General features: G+C 39.5%; 1 protein-coding gene across 2 annotated transcripts in view; it reads right to left on the bottom strand.

Moving 5' to 3' along the window:
• The window catches only part of LOC131345641 (kelch-like protein 29), a 183,155-nt gene extending 158,500 nt beyond the window's left edge, over window positions 1–24,655 (bottom strand). For both annotated transcript variants that reach the window (XM_058378623.1, XM_058378622.1), the window contains exons 1-2: window positions 24,346–24,655; window positions 13,291–13,359 (exon numbers count right to left, since the gene is read on the bottom strand). The gene's annotated coding sequence lies outside the window, so the exon portion shown is untranslated. The remainder of the gene's footprint in view (window positions 1–13,290; window positions 13,360–24,345) is intronic.
• Window positions 24,656–27,735: the final 3,080 nt, after the last annotated feature.

The raw sequence follows: 27,735 nt of genomic DNA, 5'->3' as shown, positions 1-27,735 counted from the left end.
ACACAAGCGGTGCGCCGAACAGAGATGGCGAAGAACAAATAATAATAATAATGCATTTCTTGTACATGTTGGACGCAAGCACCTTCTTCAGATTCATTTAAGCTGGTTTAGCAATCGTACATAAGAATGCAATAACATGTAGTACACCACCATCACTCATCTCTCTGACAGGTCAGGTACAATTTAGGTGTGTGTATGCGTAATGACTGTTGGTTTTATGTTCTCGCAGTGTGAAGACATGCTGATGCATTCAAAATAAAGCCTAACAAAAATCGTCTCCACTACTGTCCTTGCTGCACAACTTGATACAGACTTCACTCGCAACTTCATGTGACTGCTAATACAGCTGTGATCAATAATGAGTCCCGACATGCTTCAACTGCATCTGCAAATGTCAGTACAGGCCCTGCATCAATAATTATAGCGCAGAGGGGGAGAAAATCTTCAGCGCTCCGTGTCCTGTGCTACAAGCTGCTTTAGTCACATTAATCGAGCTGCTGGAGAGGTTTGATCTCGATAAGAACGTGTCCCCCCCATGTTTCTATTAGCCAGCATGGCTCTGATCTTATCACATGGTTGCCCTGACTAATTTTGTGGAGATTATCGTGTTTTGAAACTACCAGTCAAGTTTTATATCGGGCACGGTCCTGTTGCTTTGAAACGGATATTTATTTATGGACATTCATTCTGGAAAAAGAGGTTAAAAAAAATACATCACTGCCTTCAGATTCACAGACTCGGAAAAACTTAAAGGGCCGACTGTATTTTACATTCAAAACGCGAGAATTCAATATATACTATAGAAGCAATGTCTGCTAATCCTCTGGAGAATAATTCAGTAGTTTTCCATATAGAGAAGAATAGAACAAAGCTATAAAAATCTATGCATAATGCTTTGTTTGAAATAATGCAAGAGAAAAAAAAAAGTCTCCCGTTTATACTGTAACCTTTATATCCTTAACCAAGTAAACCCTCAAACCATCTACGTGTCCTAAATACAAACATCATCCTGCAACTCAGTCACGTCCTCTGGTTCTGCCAAGGTTTATCTCGGTTTTTTAAATTAAGATTCTTACAGATGTAGAGAGCTTTTTCCTATGTACAAAATTCTGGATTTTTTCCACATCTGGGGCTGATACACAAATCACATCAGCCGTCATGTGATTTTATTCTAGTTTAAAGGTTATGGTTGATAGTCTGAAAGTCTGAAATCTTGGTTAACTGGATCTAAGATAAACCCTCATCTCTGCAGCCGTGGCATGAGAAAACTTTTAAAATACTTCAACTTGAAGGAATTAGTGCTGCTTTAATGGGGAGCAAAAATATCTCTCTTCTTACCTGGTTTATTAAGAGACATTCTGACGCAAGAGAAAGTAAGGAGGATTCTAGTGAAAAGCCTACCAGATTATTTGGACGATGATATTCAAATGCAAGCCTCATAGTGTGATATCCAGGGCAGGTGGTTGGAGCTATTTGTCTTTATTCTTCTACTGATGCCCATATACCCACATACCACCCCAACTCGGCACAAAAAACCACACATCTTTATATCCTGTTACAGTGATGTGTGTTGAACATATAATTAAACAAATTTACATTAAACTGGATGTCAGAATGTCTGCTTCACATTCCAGTATAGTGATTATTATATGGAAGCTTAGCCTCAAGTTAACTGTGTAGTTCCTCATGGTTATGTCACTACTGTGAACTCCCACATGGTCATTTGAGCAGCTGTCCAGGCTGTTTGCCCTGACCTGTAGTGTTAAAGAGAAAAGCAGATCAGAAGATGAGGGGGGAAAAAGCTGATAAACATTTTGCAGGTCCTGGCTTTCATTTTTAATTTAAATCATTTCAAAAAGACTGGCTAAAGTTCACTGACTACTACAACTTCTATGCTGTACACATTTCAGCCTTGACTGAAAAAAATGTGCAGGTCAATTCCTATATAATTAAACTGGGCCTGAGTAAAAGAATATTTCATTGCAGTCCAATCTTGTACCCGTGAACCACTATTCATTAATATGGGCACTGATTAGGAGACGGCTTTATCCGGATTAAGGATGCACTGCTTGGAAATGTTATATCTAGCTAATAGTTTGCTCTTTCAAAGCCTATTCACCTACTAAAGAATACATGTTTTTATATATATTCCCCATTTTCTCTTTGCACCAGTCAGGTCTCCCCTATCATATGACAGCTACCAACTGGCAGGGGTGAAGACTAAAACATGCTTCCTCAGATAGACGTGAAACCACCACGTTTTTTTTTAAATGCTGTGTCACAGGATAGCGTAACACACTCACACGAAAGTGCTATCTACACTCTTCCACATACACTAACTTACAGACATGATTGGTTATTATCCCTATTGTGCCATCCCTTGTATTGTAGCATGCCATCCCTATCAGCTTTCCCAAGCAACCCATGAAGCTATGAACAACCCTTCCTACTTACAGTGTATTAAAGGTACAGTAACAAAAAGCAGCCTGTTTAATTGTAATTGATAAAGAAAGATTGGAAATAGGTCAATGTGGAAATGAAAAATAAACAGCATGAGTCCTTTACCATTAAATGTCCCATCACATTTGTTGATCTTGAATATTTGTTTCATTAAACATTGGCATCAAACTTCTAGGTAATGCTCACGTCAATCAGTGCTATGCAGGAGATTTTTAATCCTCTCCACCGACTGTTTAAATTAGTACAGTATGACAGATCACCCAGCAAATAATCACAAGCCTCTTGGAAAGGTGAAAGACTAAGCCATCAAAGTCTGTCTTACAATCTGTTCATAAATGGACCCAAGTAAGAAATTTGACTTTCAAATCCAGCATTTGAGAGCACATGTCACCGCCATCTAAACTGATTGCTTGGCATTTGAGTGTGACTAGAATATGAAGTGCAACGAAAACATGCGGACTGTCCGGCACAGATGGTGCTCGGCGGCTGAGAGAGCCACTGAGCAACAGAGCCACGAGGCATGAGCCAGAAAAGAATCCTCCAAAGCAAGTGTTGAAGAAACAGAGAGTGGTGCGCCAAGAGATGAGTTTCAGCACAGAATCTTCATTTAACAGCACCATCGATAAACGGAGAGAGGCGTGGACGACTAGGGTCAGATCCCTGCTGTCTCCCTGTGTGTCCCAGAAGTCTCTCTAGCCTCATATAAAATGCCAGTGAGGCTGCCAACGAAAGCTTGCACTTGCAATCAACACACAAAAGTCAGACTGTACTATCTTTGGAATCCTGAGGCAATGAGGCCAAAAAACACAAGAAGAGGGGGAAATAAAAAGAGAAAGATCTGCTCTGTCTCTTGGTTAACTTACAGAATCTGTGTTCCTCGGGGCATGGGCCCTAAGTCTGTGAAAGTTACATTTGTCCTGTGTTTATAATGGAGCTTAAGTGATAAATCTGCATATGCCAGAGTGTCCTCGGCTTTAATATGAATCCAAGTGGTCCGGTGGGACAGGGCTGGAGGAATGAAGGCCTTTCAGTACCTGAACATGGTGTGGAGGAGGAATGCAGACCTGCAGGAAGACTTTACCTAATGCCTTCCCCAGCTGCCTGGCCCCGGTCATGGAGCTACACAATGCCCCTTCAGGCCCAGCGGGTACATTTTACACACCCACCGCTACAGCTCACGCTCCATTAACCTGTGGAAGGGAAAAACACAGGCCCCTGAGGCAAGGGGCCTCTGGCTTCATACACCCACACACAAACCTCCTCAGCCCACTTGCCCTCACTTTACTGTGCACAATGGCTGACTAAAGCCATAAATAAGCAGCAGACAGTAGAAGGGGAAGCTCATGATCTGAGCTTTAAAAGGCCTGAGAGCAAGCATTTGCTCAGATCTTGTCAGGAGAACAGGGAAGTCATTTGACAAAGAGATCAAACAAAGTCAAGTAAGGTTGAAAAAGCCTGAGAGTTATGAATACAATACTTAATATCTGTTAGGTTTTAGGAATACTGTAGGGAGGGAGTGAGGGAGGAAGGAAGGAAGGAAGGAAGGGAGAGAGAGAGAGAGAGAGAGAGAGAGAGAGAGAGAAAGAAAGAAAGAAAGAAAGAAAGAAAGAAAGAAAGAAAGAAAGAAAGAAAGAAAGAAAGAAAGAAAGAAAGAAAGAAAGAAAGAAAGGTACCTTTCCAGAACACAAGAGCTAACTGACCTACTTTGAGCTAAGAGCAATTAAGTGAAATGACAACCATCACCGACTCCTTAGCTGACAGAGATATTAAACTTGTTCATACTCCTGAGACACATTGATTTTCACAGCCAAAACAAAACATGCCCTCTTCAAAATGGTGAAAGACGTTTCAGGCTGAAAAATCCATGACTGTTAACAGCACATTGAAGATGAGAGTATTAACAAAGAATCCCTAGACTGATGGCTGTTTTAGAAATATCCACTTCAAATTTTCCTAGCCAGTTAGAGATTCTCTGAGATAAAATGGCAGTCTTTACATACAAGTGGCATAAACACAGACATTTCTGAAAGGCTTTTATCAGTGAGCATCAGGTGTCATAAAGACTGCAAACATAATGCTGTTGTTACAATGTAATGCATCTGTCATAAGTATTTTATAAGTGTTATAAGGAAATTTATAGCATAAATGACAATATAATTCCTTCATCAAATTTGGAAGCCAATTAGCTCAGATACAACCTAAATAATTCAGCAAAATCAGTTACTTTAAAAGCCTGCCATTACCTTGACAACTGAAGAGTTCATTAAAGTGAATACCTTTTAGAATCAGAATTTATGGATGTTCATGTACATATAAGTACATTATTATAAACACTGTAACACAAACACACTGCCAGGCTCCATAAACGTCCTGCATATCCTTAACTCAGACTCTACCAAGCTGGCAAATTGAAGCAATAAACAACAGATATTGTTTTGTATTCATATTGTATTATATACACTCACCTTCACTACCAGCTTCAATAGGAAAACCTGTACAACTGCTCATTCATGCAATTATCCAATCAGCCAATCATGTGGGAGTAGCGCAAGGCATAAAATCATGCAGATTCAGTTCAAGTGCTTCGGTTAACATTCATATCAAACATAAGAATGGAGAATAATGTGATCTTGGGCTGGTTTCAGCATTTCAGAAACTGCTGATCTGTAGAGATTACACAGAAAAAAACACCTACTGTTCTGCATGCAGAAGTGATGAGAGAGGTCAGGGGTTAGTGGACAGACTGGTTTGAGCTGACAGCAAGGCTTCCATAACTCAACAAACCTCACTTCCATCTGTGGTGAGCAGAATATCATCTCAGAATGCAGATCACGTTGAACCTTGAGGCAGATGGACTACACAAGCAAAAGACCAAATTGGGTTCCACTCCTGTCAGCCAAGAACAAGAATCCGAGGTCACGGGCTCACCGAAACTGAACAGCAGAAGACTGAAAAGACATCGCCTGGTCTTTTTCCAATCTTCAGCTGTCCAGTTTCATTGCATTCTGTGTAAACTCTAGAGAGTGTTGTGTGTGAAAGCCCCAGGAGATCAACCGCTTCTGAAATACTCAAACCAGCCGGTCTGGCACCAAAACTTATTCAACAAGATTATACATTTTTATACTTATTCGGATGTTTAATATAAAGCCCTTGACTTGTATCTGCATGTTTTTATGCACTGAGCTGTTACCACATTATTGGCTGACAGGATAATTGCATTTAGTCAAGTCAAGAAGCTTTTATTGTCATTTTGACCATTTGTAGCTGATGTAGTATAAAGTGAAATGAAATAACGTGACTCTAGGACCCTGGTGCTACATAAAGACACAGATATGCATTAGTCAACACAGAACTAAGGGCTAGTGGGCATGTGTGGAGGTGTACCTATTAAATTGACTGGTGGGTGAGTCTCCTACCTAAACTCCCTCTACATAACCCAATAATCAGTGCATCTTACAGAAATTCTTCGCATTGCTTGACATTTGTCTCATCTATTGTTGGTCACTATTGCTGCATTAGAGATTAGGAGAAGTGACTCAACAGCATCGCTCAAGCAATGAAAGCGCTGAATCGGGTTAAGAGAAATATATATTTTATGGCAGCTCTCAGGGTCAACCATCGTATATCTAAATGAGACGAAGGAGGATTTGTCAGAGATGATTTGGGCTGATTGAGCAGACGTCTCTGTAGCCCGTAAATACCCCACGTCCACTCCGTTTCCACAGTGCTCCAGTCCTCATCTAGTAAGGCACTGCAATTCCTCTAATGGCTTACACAGGAAATAAATTGAGGTCGGGTTTACTATCTTAACCTACAATATTGGATTAAATAAGGTCAGCTGCTGAATAGAGCCCTGAAGAGACAATGATGATAGACGTAAAGGGGTCATGCTTCGACATCTGACATGTGCTCACGGTTCCTCATGTAATACATTCACTAGGATAGCTTCCAGTGGTGCTCTTAAAAGCAATGAGTTTGTCCATGTCATGTACTTCTTACCCACTGAGGAAAAATCGAGACAAAGAATAAAAAACATTTCTGAAGTTAAAAAAAATCCGCAGGACCTTTCAACATATTTGAATCCACAGTCGGCGCAAAGGTACGACCGAAACATTTAACAGAATATTTTTCATAAGCCTGAAGACAGATTGGTTCAAAAGTTAAAAGTGATATATAATGAAACGCCGCACACCTCAGGAATGCATCCTTATAGGTCAACCACCTCTAATTTCCCGCTATACCATGTGTCTGACATCTGTACAGCACATGGAGTCAGTCTATAAATCTCCCTGGAATCCCTTTAGTGGAACTACAAACACCACTAATGGATGTCCTGCTGCTGTGGAGAAAAAAAAAATGAAAGCAAACTTTCAAAGCAAATATGATCGCTAACCTTAGCCTGGTTCACTGTGATGGCCCTGATGAACCAGTGATGGACCACGTCTCTGGATTATCATCAGATCGGCAGCTCAACACAGCATGAGTTTATAATATATCGGATGTAACGCAGTATGGCGGTGTAACATATTCGGTACATGGACTATTCATCCATTTTATAAAATGATCCTGTTTTTGAAAAATACAAAACCCTGGATTGGATCATTGGGGTCATTCCTCTTGATGATTGTATGCGTTATAGAGAAATCCAAGCCATTCGGCTGCTGTTTCCAGAAGTTTTGGTTGGACCCAATATTTCCAGTGTGGTTTTTGGAGATGGTTTGCCTGCTCATTTGCAGACGTTTTGCCCCAAAGCAAACCCAAACAAAGAATACGTTCCAAAACCACCAGTACAACCCATAAACACCACATCTGCAGCTGACAGGTAAGGCAACAAACTACCAGAGGCAGCCCGAGTGTGACCCATTCTTCTGCTTACAGCCCTCGATCCTAAATTAAACATACAGGAGCTCCAACTAAAACATATGAAACATTACACTTCAATGTAACATTTTTACTAATGTTTCTCTGGGACTGCCATTAAATCTCATTAAGACGTGGCCTTAAGACATATTGGCCCTTAGTCGTCAAATTAGAGCAGAAATGAGCACAGATTTGAGCACACGGAACGGTGTATCAATAAATCTGCAGCTGATGCATGAAATATGACACGAGATTTGACATCAAACCGAATGGTGTTTTCGAACGGTATTTGATGAATCGGCTTCAGCTGAGGGGACAAAAGTTCAAGCCCCGTACAAACACAACAACTTACCCTCACGGACATGTAATTTCCATTAAAAGACACCCAAATGTATGCAGCTGTTGAGACAGTGAGGCAATATGAATAAAGCATGCTACACTTTTTCAAGAGCTGAGGCAAGAAGTAAATGGAGAGGACAGTAAATTCATTTCAGTGAAGCTGAGAGGTGCTTGTGTCTGTGGCTGCTTCATATAGAAATGTTCTATTTGAAAGCCTCAAAAACAGCATATAAGGAGAGCACAAAATGAAATCTTGAAAGCAAATAAAATGAAATCAATACATTTGCAATTCATTTAAGCATATACAGCTAGTAATGGAAGTATGGTCTGGGTTTTTTTTTATAAAGCTGTTTAGAGCCAAGATGGTAAATTCAAAGAAAAGATATAACTGCAGTCAGGGTTTTTAAAGCTTTATTTATGAATATAGATGAGTAAAATTTCCATCCTTAACAAACAAGGGGGGGGACCCTTCTTTATAAATAAAACGGCTAAAATTAATCAATCACTGACAGCAAGCCAAAATGAATGAAATCATGTCTGGCGTGTTTCAGTGTAGAAAAGAAATTGTGTGGGTAGCACAGGGGATAAAGTGGTTACTGAAGATGAATGAAGTTTTCAGAATTACACACACTCCAACCAGACAGGAAGTTTGATCAGGAATCTCCATAAGCTTGTTTTACATACAGTTTAAGGTGAAATGGGCATGATGTAAACAATACCAGAGACATTTTTTTGCAAGGAAGGACATTGGCTGTCTGAAGGGCAAAGCAAGGAGACCTAACAGGAACTTCATCACAATCACCCTTCTGCCTTTCCCCGAGTCCAGCACTGTGTCTTTCTACAGGCCCACTAAAGTCAGGCCCACAAGTGGATCTCTATCGATGTGTCTGTTCAGCTGGGATTTGTTTTTCCAGAAATGATTTCCTTTAGGTCTCAGGGATCTAAAGGTCTAATTAGTAGTCTGTAGTCTATACTGTCATGAGGATAATTATAATATGTATAATTTGTATTTTACGAATGCAAACAGCCATTGCAGTGTGCTTCAGACTAACTCACTTTCAATTTAGTCTCCTAATTACTGGAAAATGTGTAGAACACAGCCAATGATTGAGGTCTCATTATTATTTATAGATCATTTCCAAACACCATGTCTTACATGTGACAGGTCTGTTTCTGCTGCGTTTGCTAAATTCTACACTTAATGCTAGACTGAGCGAGTAAACACTGAATTGGAGCTGAGCAACAGATGCAGGAAGGACGGGTACAGGGCCAGCTGATTGGCAGGCATAAGTTGGTGTAAGGGCTGTTTGAGATGTTAACTGTCAGCAGGCAATGTGAGACGAGGTGTCTCCTGAGACAGTGACAGGCCAGAGGTTTCCTATTCCTATTGGGTTGGGATGACAGGCTGGCTTGTTCTGTAAACCCGAGGCTGCTATGGAAGTACAGACTTTAACTCTACACTTATCTCTCTCTTCCTTTGTTTCTCTTTCTACGGTCACCTCAGGTACAAAGGAACACTTTGGCGGCCTTTTACATAACTACACCTGCTGATTGATGTGACAGAGACAGAGGTTCATTAGTAGACTTGTGCAAAAATGCAAAACAAACTGATGGTCTAGACATGTCATTAACCTGACCCTTTGAAGACGAAAACGATCCATTAGGCCTACAGATGCTCAGTATTGAGTTGCTAGAGGTATCTCTATCTGTGATAAAAGTAGAAGCTCAGAGGGATACTGTGTTCCACTAAAGCTAGTGATCTTTCATTTGGTCATCCATAAAACAGGAGATAGACCTTAAGTGATCGGTGTCAGTAAAGCTGACACTGTTTCTAAAGTTTCTGGATGCTGTGACATTTGGCAAAGGTAACATTCCCCTACAGCTCGTCTGAGTGTGAGTCTCTCAGTCTACACAAACTCCAAATCCCTGCAGCATGCATCCTGGCATTCACCAGAATAAACTCGGGCAAATGAGTCAAATTTCCTGAGCTGCAGGTTCGACTCCAGTTTTATCACTGTACAGATTTCCCCTGGAACTTTGTAGTAACCTGTCATTTGACAGAATGTACTGTATATTTTTTATTTGCAAAAATACAACCGGTCATCAGGAGACCAGGGGACGGTGTCTCAGACTCCCCACTCAGCCGATCTCTGCAGACTGATCCAATGCTGAGGTTTTATTACTGACAGATGAAAGTAATTTGGTGTAGAGAGGACAGGGTAGCAGACTCAGGGTTACATGTTCCAGTTCACATCGCTGGGGAATGCTTCTACATGTCTGAATTTTAAAAAGCTGTGAGATTACACCAGTCAGATATATTGTGAGTCATAAACATGCACATTTTTTATATCATGTAATAGTATTAAGTTATAAAAGTTCTTATGAAAGTTGATAAGGATGATCTGTAATATTTTATTTCATTTTAATTATTATGACCAAAAAAAGTACCCTATAATAAAATAAAGCTTGTGTCAGGAAAAAAAATACAGCCTATGCCAGTGTTCCATCTACATGGCACAGAGAAGTTTGGGAAGCAGTAGCTCAGTGGTTAAGTCATTGGTCTATTAAACAGAAGGTCAGGAGTTCAAATATCCTAGGCTGCCAAGCCATCACTGCTGGACCTTAACCCTCAACTGCTCTGCTGTATAAATTACTTTTAATAAAAAAATAACTCTAACTTTTACTTCTGTAACTCACTGTGGATAAGGGTGGCCTGCCAAATGCCATAAATATTTCATGAGCACGAAAATGATATAAATCATATGCTACGACCTTCAGTCACCAGAACACAACCCAATTAAAGATGTATGGGAGATTTTGGAGAGGTGTAGCAGTGGTCCCCACCACCATTATCAAAACATCATTTGAGTGCATATCATTTGGGAGAATGGTGTTCATTGCTCCAGTACACTGAAAGATTCACGTAGATTATGCAGAAATGCACATTATAGCTGCTCCAGCAACTTACAATGGCCATAGTAATATCTGTCTATGACACTTTATGTTTTTTCATTTAATTTGTCACCTGTCTAAACAAGCTAGCATTAGAAACATTTTGTCATATTATATATACATATATATATATCTTTGTTTTTCACAGGCAGAGAATAAAAACAGAGTGACTGGATCTGTATCAGAACCCATTGCTTGGTTGTAACTCTAGGACTGAATGTTTTCCTAGATATTTTTGAACTTCACTGAATTTTCTCAAATGGCACTATGCTGCATAACACTAAGTCTAATGGCCTTTAAACACGCTCATACGCTGTGCTTGATCATGATGGCCTGTGAATGCAGCTCATTCACTAACACGTATTAGGCTCAGTGGGTCTGATGTGATGGCATGGTGTGACCCCTACTGTGACAAAATGCCCCCAGGGGGCCAGTATTACACTGCACCGCCCACACGCACCCGGGCTTGACATGTCTTAATCACCATGTGTGCGTGTGTGTATATGTGTGTGTTGTAAGCACATTGGTCTAAGAATATGACAGCATTAAACCACGCCACAGAGTGTGGAAAAGAAATGAAATAATGATGTCTATGCAAATCCTGCCCATTATACCTGCAATTTTCAACCCAGGACATAGTGAACTATTAATAAAATACCTGTCTACACTTCTGATTTGCAGAGAATTTATGATCCATGTTTTAAGGGGTGGTGGTTGCTCAGCACCGTAAATCCCCTAGCATTAAAACTAGCATCATTCTGTCAATACTTTAAATAAATGTAGACTTCATAAACCTCAGAATATAGCCCACATATAATAATATGAGTTCTCCTGAACACTGGAGTTCATAAAAGCAGCTTTGGCTTTGTTGCTGGCTCTGTTGAGTATCGCTAGTAAACACCTCATTGGTCTTAGCAACAGACCAGTCAAGCCTCATTGACAGCACGTATGCCAGTGTGAGCTGTGAATTAGTATAAATGTGTTTTCTAAGCGCGTGCTATTCATCACTCATGCTTACATAAGCTAGAGTAAAAGAAATAGCAAGAATATAAAATCCAAACTGTCAAATCAATGCCACACTTGTGATTAATTCATAAACTATAGTTATTCTCTTCTAATTAGAGATTAGCAACAGACTTACATGACTATCATTCCTGTGTTCTTACTTAAATGTTGGATTTGATGCACAAGCACCAATATATGGCCAAAGGTTTTTGGATACCTGACCATTTTTTGAATAACAAATTCTAGATTCGGTCCCCTCTTTGCTATTATAATACTCTTCACACTTCTGGGAAAGCTTTCCAATAGAATTTGGAGCATTGGCTAAATTTTGGATTTGCTCATTCGGCCATATGAGCATTAGTGAGGTCAGGTACTAATGTTAGGTGAGGAGGCCTGGGGTGTAGTTGGCGTTCCAGTTCATCCCAAAGGTGTTCAGTGGGGTTGAAGCCAGGGCTCAGGCTGCTCGAGTTCTTCCACACCTACCTTGGAAAACTATGCTTTTATGAAGCTTGTTCCAGTGAAGGGAAAACTTAGCGCCATAGCAAACAAAAATATCCTACCGCCTTTGTTGGAAAGGTTTGGGGAAGACCCACATATGGATGTGATAGTCAGGAGTTTTTACGACTCCTAATTAAAAGTATTGGTATACAGCATTGGATTTTAATTTGGAGAAATGTAAAGCAAAGTCTAATGTCCGGAATTTTTTACATTTTGTTAAAGCCGTAGAAATTACAATCCAGAGTTATCACAGTTTAATATTGTTGTGTTTTTATAGAGTTTTTATGGGCGGTTTGACTGGTCAATTAAAGTTAAAGTCAGCATGGACCTTATGTGCTTTGCTAGTGGCAAGTTCCCAAATTAAAAAGCACCAATAAAGAGAGAATATTATTGTAGTCACCTGAAAAATTTGCAGAATATTTGAATAGTGCCTAAAATAAATCTGCACTATGGAGGTGCTTGGAAGCAAAAGAAACACTGGTTGCAAAATGTCTGAGAGTCACGGATATTACAGAACAATTTTCAAAAGGCTTACAAATCAAGGTTGTTTTCTTTTTCAGATTTATACTAAAAAAAAACACTGAGCAATAACACAAACCTTCAAACAAACACTTGAGCCATATTGAGCTAACTGTAAATCTGTAAATCTCAGAAATAAATAGCTTTGCATAGGCATCACAGTAGGATAACTCAGTTTAAATGAATTCTGTTTAATGGGCTCAGGAGCAAAGGTTCGGACATTCATGATGTTCTAAACATGACCTTTTAATGATGTTTGAGTAAAAAAACTGCAAACGTCATTTACTAGAATTTTCTACCCTGTGGATAGTTGGGCATTTCTTGGAAGACATGAAGACAAATCCTACCACGGGACAATGAAAACAGACTGGATTTCACAAAACCATAGTAAGCTATAAATCAAATCATTTATTTTCAAGTGTTTCGGGAAAGGGGGAAAAAAAGGAAATGAAGTTAGTATGCACAACAGCATGATGCAAAATGAAGAAAGAAAAAAAAAACCTGCAAAGAAAATAACACAAAATAGTAGCTACATAAAAAGTGACAAGAAATGAATAAGATCAGATAACAACAACGGAAGAAATAACATATCGTTTCTTTGTTGATGGATATTGATGGGAGAAAATAAAAAACAGATCTTTTCAGATAGTGAGGTACCTTGAGTCTGTGGAAGATGATGATGCTCATCACAGTCTAATGAGACCTTTTGAGTATAGCCAGGTGTTCCTGCAAAGCCAGAAATAACAGAATTATTACACGGATCTGAGGAAGCTGTAAGCAACAACCCTGCAAGTGTTTCTGTGTGGTATTAGACTGCTATTATTCTGTACTAGGCGATTCATTCATTTTCCTTACACTTCTGCGTGTGGAGGCTGCAGTGGTACTAGATGATTTCCAACCTTATACACACCCCAGGTAGGTCGTTTGTTCAAGAAATGAATTCTACTCTGTTCTGAAGACGTTCCTCTTGGTAGTACTCCTGCTGGGATAACGTCCTGTACAGAGGGGCGCCACATAAAAGAGCCCTCTTGTCCAAAGTAAACAGTGCTTCTCCTGTTATTCCACAAAGTGTGTGTGAATCAGTCACAGCACAGGCTTTGTGTAAAGCCACAGCATTGCACTCGTTGTGGTATACGGCCACAGCAACGAGGGGTCCTGCTTTTTCTCATCACTGCGAGAAGGACTTCCAAACTTTTTTCCAAGGACATTGAATAGAAGTCCTGGACATAAAACAAGTCACTGACAAGGAGAATCATGTAATCACTTTCCTAGAGCTACTTGTTAAAGGTTTATGCCGTGTGACCTGAATAATAGGTTTATGGAAGTGTGCAAACTGTATGCACTTCAGAAACCTGTGTTAAAAATTTATTCAGTGTGACCTCGCACAGTAAAAGCGCTCCTGTTGAATTCACAATGATGATTGAGTTAGATTTCGTAGAGATCCTCTGAGAACATTCAACAGGGATCTCCTATGCATACAAGACGAAACAGTAGGCTAATATAGCTGAAGTGCATACGTGCATATACATCATATACTCACTGTATCTGGATGTTTATTGTTTTCATTTTTCACTTATATTAAATCACATTATTCACAAAGAGGGAGAGGAAACAATTTGCTTTCTTTTTGTTGCTCGCTGAAAAATTTCAATTGGTTCCATCATTTTCTCCTGATATTGAGCGGAGACTGTCGAGAGCGTAAGAGCAAGATTTAGATTGGAAAAGTGTTACGCATAACAAAAAACAGGATTTTATATTGAAAGCTTTTTGATATAGCTCACAAATCCCGTGTTTACGTTAGAAGCTGTAGTGTGTGCATGCACAGGGTTTTACGGTAACCACTAGCTGCTGGGGGATGGGGATGGAGAAGAGGCTACTTGAGTGGTGGTTACTTTAAAACCTCATATTTATACACACTCCAGTTTCTTCCAGGCTTGACCACACTGTTTGAACGTGGCTTTGCTGACCAGCACACGAGGGTTTTTAATCACTTCCTAATCATCATAACCATTTAAATGACTTGTAAACAGATTTTTCACTTCATCGAAGGCCTGTTTATTTTTTTTACTGATGATAACTATATAGTGAATGAGTGTGTACCCTGCGATGGGTTGGCACTTCATCCAGGGTGTATCCTGCCTTGATGCCCAATGACGCCTGGGCTCCCTGTGACCCGAGGGTAGATCGGATAAGCGGTACAGACAATAAACTGAAATGAAAAATGTTAACTATATATTTCTCTAATACAAGTCAACATACACTGATTATTTACCCTGACCGAAAGAAAGAGTGCTTCCTCTTTCAGGTGAGGAAAATAGTGACAAGAGACTAATAATGTAATGTAATAAAATAAAGTGGGGCGGAGCTTCCAGGTTGTCAATTAATATCAGAAATTCAAAACATATGTGCAACTGTCAAACGCCTCGTCTTTCTTAAGGGTAAAAGGCAAAACTAGGTGTTATTATTAGGAGCTCCTTATGCAACATGCTGTAAATAATATCTTGGACCTATTATATTTATGATCAGAACTAATTAAACACGTTTAAATAATGTTCATGAAATAAATCTTTACTTGGGGGACAAAAGGTTAGAGAACACAAGCTCTAATAAAATGATAAAAACAAACTGTGTGGCCTTTAGTTTTTAGAGTTTTTCTACTTTTATCACAAGTTCTCAGGATTATTTCACCATGTATGTACTGTATACCCTGATCTCATTCAAGTGCTTTTGAGGGGAAAAAAAGCTATCATTGAAAATCAGTGCTAAACTACAATGATCAGGCATAACATTATGACCACCTGCCTAATTTTATGTTGGTCCCCCCTTTTGCTGCCAAAACAGCCCTGACCCGTCATGCACTGTGTATTCTGACACCTTTGTATCAGAACCACCTTTAACTACTTCAGCTATTTGAGCAACAGTAGCTCGTCTGTTGGATCGGATCACACGGTCCAGCCTTCGCTCCCCACGTACATCAATGAGCCATGGCCACCCACATCACCAAGTGGTGACCCTGTCGGCGGTTCACCACTGTTTATTTCACTGGACCATTTTGATAGATACTGACCACTGCAGACCGGGAACATCCAACAAGAGCTGCAGTTTTGGAGATGCTCTGATCCAGGCGTCTAGCCATCACAATTTGTCCCTTGTCAAACTCGCTGAAATCCTTACGCTTGTCCATTTTTCCTGCTTCTAACACATCAACATTGAGGACAAAATGTTCACTTGCTGCCTAATATATCCCACCCACTAACAGGTGCCATGATGAGGAGATCATCAGTGTTATTCACTTCACCTCTCACTGTTCATAATGTTATACCTGATCGGTATATATTCCATTTTACAAAGAAAATTCTTTTCCATAGAATTAATCGTCACAGGGTTGTCCTGGTGAAGAAATACATTAGGGAACATGAACAAATCACGCACTCAGCTTTATCCTTTAGCCTACTGGGAATTTAGAGTAGCCAGTCCACCTACTGGCATGTTTTTTGGAAGGTGGAAGGAAACCAGAGAAGCCAGAGTAAACCCACATGGAGAAGAAGGTGAAGTACAGAAACACAGAGAGTAACCTGAGCTCAGGACTGAAGCAGAGCTATGAGGCAGCTATGCTTTTATATGTTGTTAGCAATGTTACATACATAGTACCCTGTAATAAGTAACACACTGAGCTGATCTAGTGTGTAATAAAGTGCCAGCTGAGTGTATAAACATGTGTGGCTGTACCAGGAGGTGGTGGCATTCAGGACACAGTATGTCCATTACTCACTACTATAGAGGAAACTACTGCACTGGGAGCAACCAATTTGCAGAAATAAGTACGAAATAATTATGTATGTCATTATCTTTAATTCACAACATGTAGGGAAAATAAATTATAGTCAACATAGATGGAGAACAACAATATGTAACACAAATGCAATAATAATCCAAATGCAATCGCAGACTTTGTTGTGTTTCGAATCAAAAAAGGCTAGTGTTAATCTCCACGGGTTGAGTCTGACCACGATCCTTTCCCTTGCGCTCAGTTTGTTTGCTTATTTCACACATCACCTCTTTTCTACTTGCCCATACATGCTTTTCTCAGTTTCCAGACCACGCCACAAAAACAAAAAAAATAAAAAAATAAAAATCATGTTTACTTTGCCATAAAAATCAGCGATGCTTTCCTATTATTCCTCACAAAATCATTTTCTCCCTCATTGCTTCCTGTTTAGTTCGGATCCTTCCATCTTGCTCCTAGCATTAGTTTGTACATCAGTGGATGGGACTTTTTTATGTCAAACGAACTCGATAATGAAAAATGCGTGGTTGATTTTTAACAAACAGAAAAAAAAATGGACTTCTGATGTCATTTGAATACATCCCGAATTATGTTTTTTTGCATAAACCTTGATGCCGTGCAGCAAAACAGACTCGATAGATTTTCTTTGGACCCGTCACTTTTAATAGTGCGCCCGATTGCTTATCTAAAAGCTGCACTAGATTCTTCATTTAGTAATTATTTTCCTCTGTCAACACGACTCGGGCAATAAATCAATTTCGCAATTATCAATTAATTAGAAGCATTATCTGGTGGATAAACTGAACTGCAGACATAATACACACGATTTAATGGCATTTCTTAATCGCCATTCTTGGCAAACACCAGAGACCAATTACCAGCCATGAGATAAAGATGAACCATTAATAATGTTACTCTGTTTCACTTTCACTTCGGTTCCTCAAGCAGACCTTTCTCCCAAACATGCGTACAGATTTAAAAATGACCTTGACATTGAAAACACTGATAAAAAAATAAATTGACTGGCAAAATGAACAAAACCTGATATGCAGTGCTGCTGAGAGGTCCACTGTTCCCTGCTGCGCTTACAACAGGAGCGCAAAATACAATTAATTTATCAAACAAATAAAATAAATAAATAAATACATAAATAAAAAAAATCTTCTGAGCATTACGGTAAAAAAAAAAAAAGAAGACAAAAAGCCTGCGTTTAATTACATAATTAAGGTCATGGTATTTAATTATGCAAGACCAGATACTGGATTTATAAACAGCGACTGCAATTTATTTTCGAAGAAGAATAAAAAGTCTGATAAATGATTATTAGGCAGGGATGCAGGAGTATTAAACAGCACTGTGTTGTTAAGAAGCTGTGTTCTACACCTATGCTTTCTATTTCTCGGGGAGCAGATTTCAACAGTAATTACACTGCTTTCAGCTCGTCTCCGGCGTGTTACAGCGAGGTGTTAGGACGAGGTTCCATTTCGGCTGAGGTTACACTCAGCGTCGCACACTCTACTTCACACCACTTTCATTTCAGTGGCCTGCTTCCAGTATAGCGGTGGACATGGCTGGCTTTCTCCCACGTGCACGACGCTGCTGCTGCCAGTAGCACTTCTAAATAAAGGTGGCAACGTGCAATTTTCTGTACCGCATTATTTTAATTCAGCATGGCAGTGGTACCAGCAACCAGATGTGCTTCCTGTCTTCCCTATTTTCAGCAGGAGCAGCATTAGCCAGTGATTACTATGTTTAAATATATGCATACGCTTCCAGTCTAAAAAAATATATATATTGTGTTCTTCCTTTTTTGTCCCCCAAATAATAATCACATTATAATATATAGCAGCGGTCAAAGTGTTAAAGCTATCAATCAATTTATTTTCTTTTTTATATTATAGAAAGTGATCAATAGTTTTTATTCCCCCAAATAAGTCAGGTTCTTCTTCTTTCTCCTTAATTAAAAATTTCAATAAAACCTAAATATTGTGCAGTTCTCGTGTCCAAGCTTTTGAGAGCCAAAAAAAGAGAAAAGAAAACCACACATAGGCAGTTTATACATATTTTGAGAACGAACATTTTCACTATAATGATGAATCGAAAATGCCCACGAGCACAAACTAGTTTATATTTTTGTGGTAGACCTGCTACACCAGCAGTTACGCTAGCTTGACGGCCCATGCAGAAAATTAACACCATCCTGCTAACATAGCATTTAAAATCCCACATCCATGTTAGTGAAAATGAGCAAATCTACAGCAGCAGCAGTGTCCAGAAGGGGAAAAAAACGCTTATAAAAGTGAATTACAAGGTTTCGCTTTCAAACAATGCTGTGTAATGACTTCTTCACGAGGGTGCAGATATATATTTTTCAGGCCTAACAGAGACATTAAGCACTGCTGCTAGAAAATCCTGAGCCAAAATTAACCACCGCTTATAGAATTATGAATATTTTTTTCCTTCGAATGATGTGACCTTTAAAATAATTAGACGGTTAAAGCAGCACATATAGTATTACAATAATTCATGTATTAATAATACACTTTCTGTCCTGTATTTAAATCTATAAATAAATAGCAGTAATGTTGCACAGCTTTAAAAAGTTTAACATACAATACTACAAAACCTGTCTGGATATGCGTATAAATAATCCCTGTTATTACACATCCCATAATTATACAAAATAATAAATTTGTTGTTTCTGGTTAGATTGTGATGTAGAAATAATTTAATTACTACATTCACTGAATATTAAAACAAAATGTCCAAGGTCTCACTATTCAAAATGAAATGAAGAATTGCTTTCTGGAAATCAACATGAACACAAATACTAAAAATTCTTGCTTTCTGTTTGTTTATTTATTTATTTACGGTTAAGCTTTTGTTTCTGCACAAATCTGACACATTTTCACATCCTGTCCTAGAAATCAGTTCTTAAAGAACCATTAACAGAGATGAGTTAAGGCACATTAAGATGAAACCGTATTTAATTGGTAAGAGTGACCCCAGAAAGACAGTGCGCTGTGGCTAGCTTCCAGACCACGCCGTATTTGTCCTTAGAGGCCAAGCGCATAGCGGAAAACCATAAATCATCTGCGAGAGCTTCCACCTGAGCTCGCACTTTTGCCCTAGATGGAGCTGTTATCCTTGAGGCCTGATTCAATTATTTACTTGCCAAATAAATTATTACATAATGCCCCAGTGCATAACAGGCCTCAGCAACACTTCTTTTTCCAACTACATCTGACAGCCTGTTTCCATCTGAACTGTTCCCCGGGGGACTATAATGAGTGTCATGCAAAAAAGGGAAACTTTAAAATTATGGAAAAACTGAAGCATGTACATTCTTTTTAAAGCGAGAACCTGCCCGAGTCCCTAAACTCCTGATAAGCCATGATACCCGACACGCTGCTTCATTTTCTATGTGCAGGTGCAGGCTGTAATTCAAATCACAGGTTTATCTTAATGCACGTTGTTACCATGAGTCCATTCTCATGGAATAACAGAACAGCTCTCTCACCTGGACCGCACATAATCCAAGCCAGAGAATAATAAACAGATTTTTTTTTGCATCCTTTATTTACCAAAAAAATGCTTGAAGCTTTCTGTAAGGAGGCATTTAATTCACATTTATGGAAGAAGTCTCCTGTGTCAGCACTTTGTAACAGTCTGCACAGAAGAGTCTTCAGCAGCGCAGACGACTTTGCGGTTTTCTCGGCAATGTGACAAACTGTATCCTTTGTCTTATGGACTTCAGGAGAGAGAAAAAGACGAGCGAGACAGTGAGAGAATGACTGTTTTCTGTTTACAGCTGTGACACATGGACATTCCACAATATTTCCTTCTATTCTGTTCTCTATCACATTAAATTATTTCAATAATTATTATTATTTATTTATTATTTGAAATAATATTATTAATTATTTCATATAAGTGTGGAATAAAAGTCCCTATTAGTGCATACCCTGTTTTTGTTTTATTTATTACATATCCAAGTTGGAGAATAACACAATCACGGAGAATTCTCAGCATTTTACTCCACTTGCTTTTGTTTCGGGAAACAGCTGCATGAAGACGCTATCATTGGGCAGAACGTATGCTCTTGATATCTGGAAGGCAACAGCTGTTTGCAAAGCATCCGTAATTTGGACAAATTAGAAGTCAGCATTGCAGCATTGTAGGTATCCTTCTCGGCAAATCCAATTTGATAATTCGGTCCGCAGCGTGACGGTTCCGTCAGGGTTTGAAAAATGCGGCAGACAGAACTGTCACTCCAACCGCTGACTGAGGAATTTCTCTTAGCAAAGCATTTTTTTTTTTTAGTAAATATCTTGATCAAATTGTAAACTGTGAAAGGTCGTGCAATATCCCAATATGGGGAATTTAATATCGGTACATGTTTAATGCACTACGATGAGTCTCAGATGCAGGTGAACACGGCTTTCTGGTTTCACTGTGGACTCAGATCTCAATGCTATAACAGTATCCAGTAATAACATACACACTTTGCAATGAGCTGAATCAAGGCAGTTTAAAAATTAATGCTCTGTATGGAAATAAATGATAAGTGATAGTAGTTTTTTTTTTATATGTGAATGACCTGAATCATGATGACCTCCTCTCCTATTAAAATCCCTCATGTACATTGGAGCATGGCTGTGGCCATGTGCACTGTGTAGTGGGTGTTTCAGAGTGGAGGATCAGGCGCAGATTGCCTCTCATGCTTCACAGAGTCTCTTAAGCGTTTCAAAACGGTGCAGTTTGCTCATGGCCTTTTGCCCCTTCTACATTAGCAAGTATATTAGTCCTTTAGTTCTGGCCAGTGTGGATATTTTGCATATTAAATCTCAACATGTTCGCTGGCATTCAGCAAGTTTGGCTATCTGGCTTGAGCACACACGCTATGATCCAGAAATACAGTGGGTGTTATCTTGAAATGATCTGTTTCTCTACCGTCTAGATGCCATGTAAAGTAGGACTTTTATTTCCTCGCCGGTTTGATCAGCGAAGGTTGTTGCTTATGATGCGTCATTATAAGCACAGAAATCCAGCCTGCCATACGGATTTCTAATGCTCTTTCAAATTCCTTTTACAGCCCCCTCACATTACCAAGTAGAATTATTCATTACTTTATTCATTCTATTTTATGCCATAATTCTAATGGAAGGAGGCAGATGTCATCTTGCCACACTACATTATTGTAACAGAATTTGAAAAAAAAAAAAAAAAGCTCAAAACACGTCAAAAAATAGTTATGTGTCGCACCGTCTGCGAAGTCGATCACTAAAATCACTAGAAATCATCAACAAACCACAAACCCATCTGCTGAAACCACAAAAGCTTTATGACTACTCGGATTTATAGAAAAGCAGCGCGTCTCTGTTACACCTCGGAGGTCATTTCCTCACCAGAAAACAATAAATGAATTCAATAATTAAGATTAAGCAGATCCAGAACCTTGAGCATAACTCAAGATGCATCCAAAAATCAATCCATGCTTATCGGTTTTATCAAAAAAACATGAAGAGAGCATTAAAAAGTGGCCATGGCATTTAGGTTAAGGACATATTGCTTCTATCATATTGATCTGCAAATGCATCCAAGCTTCTTGTACAACATGGCTGATGTGAAAAACCAAGGTCCATCCTAGCTGGAAGATAATAGCTTAAAAGCTTGAATAGCTTAAAAATATTGACAAAAAAAAAGAGAAAATAATTTTAGGACAGTATTTTGTATATTCCACAGCTACACTGAGCTCTGAAGGTTTCACTTGTGCAGCACGACTATTATTCAACAATTATTCACAACTATTAACCAGTTATAACACACGTCTCTATATTTAGCTTGCTATTAGCATTGCGAGCTTTCCCGATCATGAATAAAAACACAATCGAATCCCAACACTGTATAAACAGAAGCAGTTTACTCCGTATTATTCTCTGTACATGGCGTCACCCATGCTTTAAACCTAAGAGGAATTTGAAATGACAATATATTAAAATAATCGTTTCATAATAATATATCAAAATAATAATCACAAACACGTGCCGCTTAGAAATGATTAGTGTTTGAATCACAATTAAGACCCAGATGAATTACAGAAAATACAGGGGATCGAACGGAGCACTCCATATCTACTCACTAATCAAAATAAACAGAAGGAAATAAAATGTGATAAAATGTCACACAATAAGAGCAAATCTGCCTCAGGCTATTATTATTTATTTTTTCAGTAGAAACCCTAATATGTTTTATAGGTAGTATATTTTATATGCAGTTTTCATTATTTAAATAGCATCTTTGAGTTATCTTCGAGAGATCATTATGATTAGGTTTCTTAGAAAATCGTTCTATTTCAGCTCTGAAACAGGAAACGCTCCTTGCAACCATGCAGATGGAATCACCACCAGAGTTCATAGAAATTCTCCCAATAATGGAGTATTAATAGAGCTGTGAGTGTGTCTGTGAGTGTGTGTGTTACAGGTGCATGTGCACAGACATGCCTGAGTTACCAGGTTCTGTGACTCTCACATTAACAGGTTCAGATCCACTGCCATGCTCAGAAATGCCCGTGCCAGAAGTCTTTATTCTTATGCGCACCCATGCTACCTGATAGATCTGCCAGTATTATAGTGCAGGTGTACGATCCCTCTGCCTGCTGCTGGAAGCTCAACCAACATGACAGCACTGTAATCCCACTGAGAGATGAGCTATACATCTGTACCTGGTCCTCTACGTGTGAAAGAACACGATAGTATGACATGATATAATACGACGTTACAGAGATTATTCCAGGCCTAACGCTCCGTCTTGTGCAAGACATTCTCTGTCCTTCATCTGGTACAGTACAGACGCTCTCATTACCAGCCATCTTGAGTTCCACATGCCCATCTGGATGCTATGCAACTTTTGCTGTGCAATTAAGTGCAGTGTATTTTACTAGTGAACGCCAGAAGGAAAAAGGCTTGAATGACAGCAGCAATGTACATCCTGATAATGCCTGCCATCAATTATGAAAATGAGCAGCGTTGAAACTAAAACTTACTACTGAATGAAGCGTTTAGGTTGTATTGGGGAATATAAACTGAAGTTTATGTCAATGGCAGTGCGTGTATGAAGTATTCGTTTATAAAGTTGGCAAGGATTTATGAGCTAGTGACAGAACAATAAAGAATAACAATAAATCATATTCATTTTCATGCCATCAAAATACACATGCAAAAGTTTTAAACAGAAGGCTTTAGGGATGTTCACAACCTGATGAGTATTTACATACTGTCTCGAATCAGGCATTTTCTTCAGATCTAATCTACTCTGTTTTATGCAGGGAACACATTGTACAAGACTCCAAAATAAAATACATAAAGTACACTGCTTGGCAAGAAAAGCTTGCAGAGAATCAATTGTTTTCATTATTAAGAAGATGTACCTGGTGTCAGTATCATCTGTACAGATGTTATGCAATGAGTGCATGCCATGTAGAGACCTTTACCTGCACCATGTAGGTCTACTTACCAAGTTTCACCCAAAATAAGGCTGCCTTCAATACCTCACACTGTGCATGGACTTATTTGCAGGCATATTCATTTATAACCTATCTATATGTTTTTATTGACATGTTACACGTGAATACATAAACAAAGAGACCGGCGTCTTGGTTTTCAAAATCACAACACCAAGTTTTCCTCCCTGCCGTCTGAGAGCTTGATGCGCATGCGCGCCGCACTAAAGCCGCACACCCCGCGCGATTATGATGACATCTGGGGAGGATGGCACGAGCACCGGTCCTCTGATTGAGCGCCGGACAATAACTGGTACTCCAAATTAAGCACACAGACCTTCAGCTAAAGCCTTGATGCACCTTCAGCCAAAACATAACCAAAAAACAAGCCTAAACTAACAGTTATTCAGGGATGTCGCCTTACCTCATGAAGTGCTCCCGAAGCCTCTGCGCTCGTCCTTGTTTTGCTCCGTCGCTCGGATGTGCGCGCGCTCTTCATTCAGTACCTTCTGCTGTTTAACTGCGCGTCACAAAGTACGCTAGCATGTTCTCCCGGGGTTAGTGTCTCCCGTCGCGGGTGGCTGGTGTCTGTCTCTCACGACGCCGTGCTGAAGTTGACAGTGCCTATGGTAAGAGATGCTGGATGCGAGCGGCGCTCCCAGCCCCGAAACCTGGAGATGCCCGGGCGAGAAAGCTTTGCTCCGTGTCTCTCACGCGCACCGTGCGCGGCTACTTTAACTCCGGCTCCGCTCCTCCCCTCTCCCTGTCCGCTCCGGGCTGCGCGCGCAGGCTGACGCCAGCGCCTCCTGCCGGCCGAAACCTGTAAGCGCAATTAATCGGCTCTTGCCAATTAGACCGAGGTTGTGCTAAGGGAACGAGAATTAGGCATACTTTCTCAAAGTTGGTTTGTGGAGAGAAACTTCAGAAGCACATTCCACTGATGTAAGACGCCTCCACACACAGGCGCCGCTAAGATTTTTGGCCAGCCTCCTACTCTGGACAATTTTAATTTGCCTGGACATTTTTTTTGTTCCCTAATGTCCCTTTGAGCCCTGTGTCTATGCAGAGGCTTTAACTATCCCTTTCTTCAGCCAGTGCCCCTGCTGCCGGAAATATTTATAATGATTAAATATTAATAATAATTCAGCTGGGGCTCTGAGACAAAATTGCTGCAGGTTACTGGGTTCGATCCTGAAATTTTCGATCCTAGTCCATGTGGGTTTCCTCTGGGTTCTCTTGTTTCCTCCCACTTTTCAAAAACATGCTGGTACATGGATTGCCTACTTTAAATTGTGTGTGTGTGTGTGGTGTCCTCCTATCCAGCATGTATTCCCTTCTTATACCATTGTTGATAGGACTAGCTCCAGATCCACAGCGACCCTGAAAATGAATTCATGAATAAATTAAATTGTTACTTCGTAGTCCTCTCACAATTATGAATTACTGAAAATTCAGTTGTCTTTACTGTTGTCTTTCTGATATGCTTTTAATATAAACATTATAGAAATGTAATAATGCACATTCATGAACAGCTACTTATGGACACTGAACATGTAAATTAATTAGACTTTTAGATCTGACTTTTAGTCATTAAAACAATCGCAATATGAGTATAATATAATATGAGTACAATATCTGTATTATCTAGTATTAATGGTATTAATGATAAATTCTTTAGTGTACTACCTACTGTACAACTTTACTAATTAAAGCCACAAATAGTCAATAGATCAAAGTTTCGGGCTGAGGAAAAATATTACATTCACATTTACATTTCTGGCATTTGGCAGACGCTCTTATCCAGAGCGACATTAACATTTTATGATGCAGTGATATACTGTAGATAAACCATGCGGTTGCCAATATTTTCTCCTTGACTGACTACATATATTTATACAAATACATGTGAATGTGGAATCTAACAGTTAATCTCAAGCCACTCAGACTCATAATAAGCTCAAACAATTATACAATTATTGTGATAGACCTACCTACTGGCCACATTCAATGAAGTCTTATTAGTAACTTATCCCTAAATATGGATGGGACATATATATAATACATCACAGAATGTAAAATATTGAAGGTGAATACTCATGAATTATTAAGCACAACTACTGTCAATTTTCCATCAGTGTCTAATTTACCACCTTGGGAGCCAATGTTTTATCACTGCCTTGTGTTTCAGGTGTATCCTTTAAATTTTATGTATATATATGCAGCTGAGCGAGGGCTGGACGGCTCCATGGGCATAGGGGATTATGTACACTGCATTCTGCTCGGCTTCAGCTGACCCGAACATGTTTTTTTTACACCTGACCCTGGCAGGTATTCTATGGCTTTACCATAGAGCAAGGTCTTGTCTGTGGTTGTGCATGCAGAGGGTGTGAGTTTCTCCTCTGCCTAAGGCACCAGACGGAAAACTTTTTAAGGGAAATTACGTTTTATTTCCAAATACATCCCATTAGGCAGCCTGTGTTTAGAACAACCTTAGAAAACCCTGTTCAGCTGGGAAAGGGATAGATCCAAACAACACCCGAATTGTTGACCCCCACATGAGCGCAGTCCATTCTACCATGTGGACAAACAGCTCTGGATAATTGGTCACTGGGGAAAGTTGAAGCTGAGCTGCTCACCTGCTCACGTGGCACTTTTCCCACACCGTAGTGCTGTGTATCAACAAGGGAGTTGCTTGCAGATACCTTTTAAAGGTATCCTCTCCCAAGCCCAGCACTCTACTGACTTTATAGATCTAATGTGCAGTTTTGAGCTTATTACATAGACAACATTCTGTGTCCTTGAGTCAAACCCTTCAGTTATGTCGAGTGCAACTAATTTTTTCATGACACATTCAACTCCATAAATGGATGGAAAAATATCCAAGTCACCTTGAATACATATTGGCAACTGAGTGATGAGGCAGAAGGAACACATTGCCAAGAAGCATAACATCCTTTGTTGTCTTTCAGACTCCTTGCTGTGAGCCTGGAAATTAGGCTTATCGGCATTCAGTAGCTGAGAGCAATGAGGCGTGCCGGTTCAGAAACAAAAATGAAGGCAGACTATTAATGACAGATAATGAATATTAGCTTAATGCATATTTACTTACTTTGTAGTGTATTTACTTACTTTGTATTTTGGGAACATGACTTCTTGATGAAGCAAAGCCTAACATCAGCATATTTATGACAACATACTTGCCATCAGCACTTTTACTGCACAAAGAATAGTGAGAGTGGGATCTTTGTGTTATAGTAAGTTTGCATTACATTGCAGCATTACATCCATCACAGAACGAAAAGCCTGGTGGCTCATTTGATGAAACCCTCATCACATATTTGCTAAAATTGGCAATCGGTGTTGTAAAGTAGCAGGCGGGGTTTGTATGAAGCACAGGGATGCTGAGAGACACAACAACCAACACCTTCCAATGAAACTGGCCAGTTGTGGCCTTCTGGGATTGAATCCTACAAACCTACCTCCGTACTGCTTTTCTAAAGCGTGCACAGAGGGAGTGAATTGCTCATTTAAAGTTAACCTCATGATTAAATCAAAGAGTCCTTCAGAGGAAGGCATTATTAGAGACCGTGCTATTATGGTGCTGAGCACTAGTAATCACTGAAATGGCTTCACAATCTAATTTCTAGAACTCTTGATTTGTTGGACACATTATAGTTCAAATGAATGCCTTAAGGTTTATTACAGTATGTGCTACATTAGGTGCATATGAAACTAAAGTGCTGAGGGAAACATCTTACTCTCATCATGATACACTTCAGAAAAACCCAAACAGAGGGAAAGCGAGGAATTATGG

This window comes from Hemibagrus wyckioides, linkage group LG25 (genome assembly GCF_019097595.1).
Source record: "Hemibagrus wyckioides isolate EC202008001 linkage group LG25, SWU_Hwy_1.0, whole genome shotgun sequence".
Classification (NCBI taxonomy): domain Eukaryota; kingdom Metazoa; phylum Chordata; class Actinopteri; order Siluriformes; family Bagridae; genus Hemibagrus; species Hemibagrus wyckioides.
The sequence above is the reverse complement of the archived record's forward strand: the minus strand, read 5'-3'. Positions and strand labels throughout refer to the sequence as shown.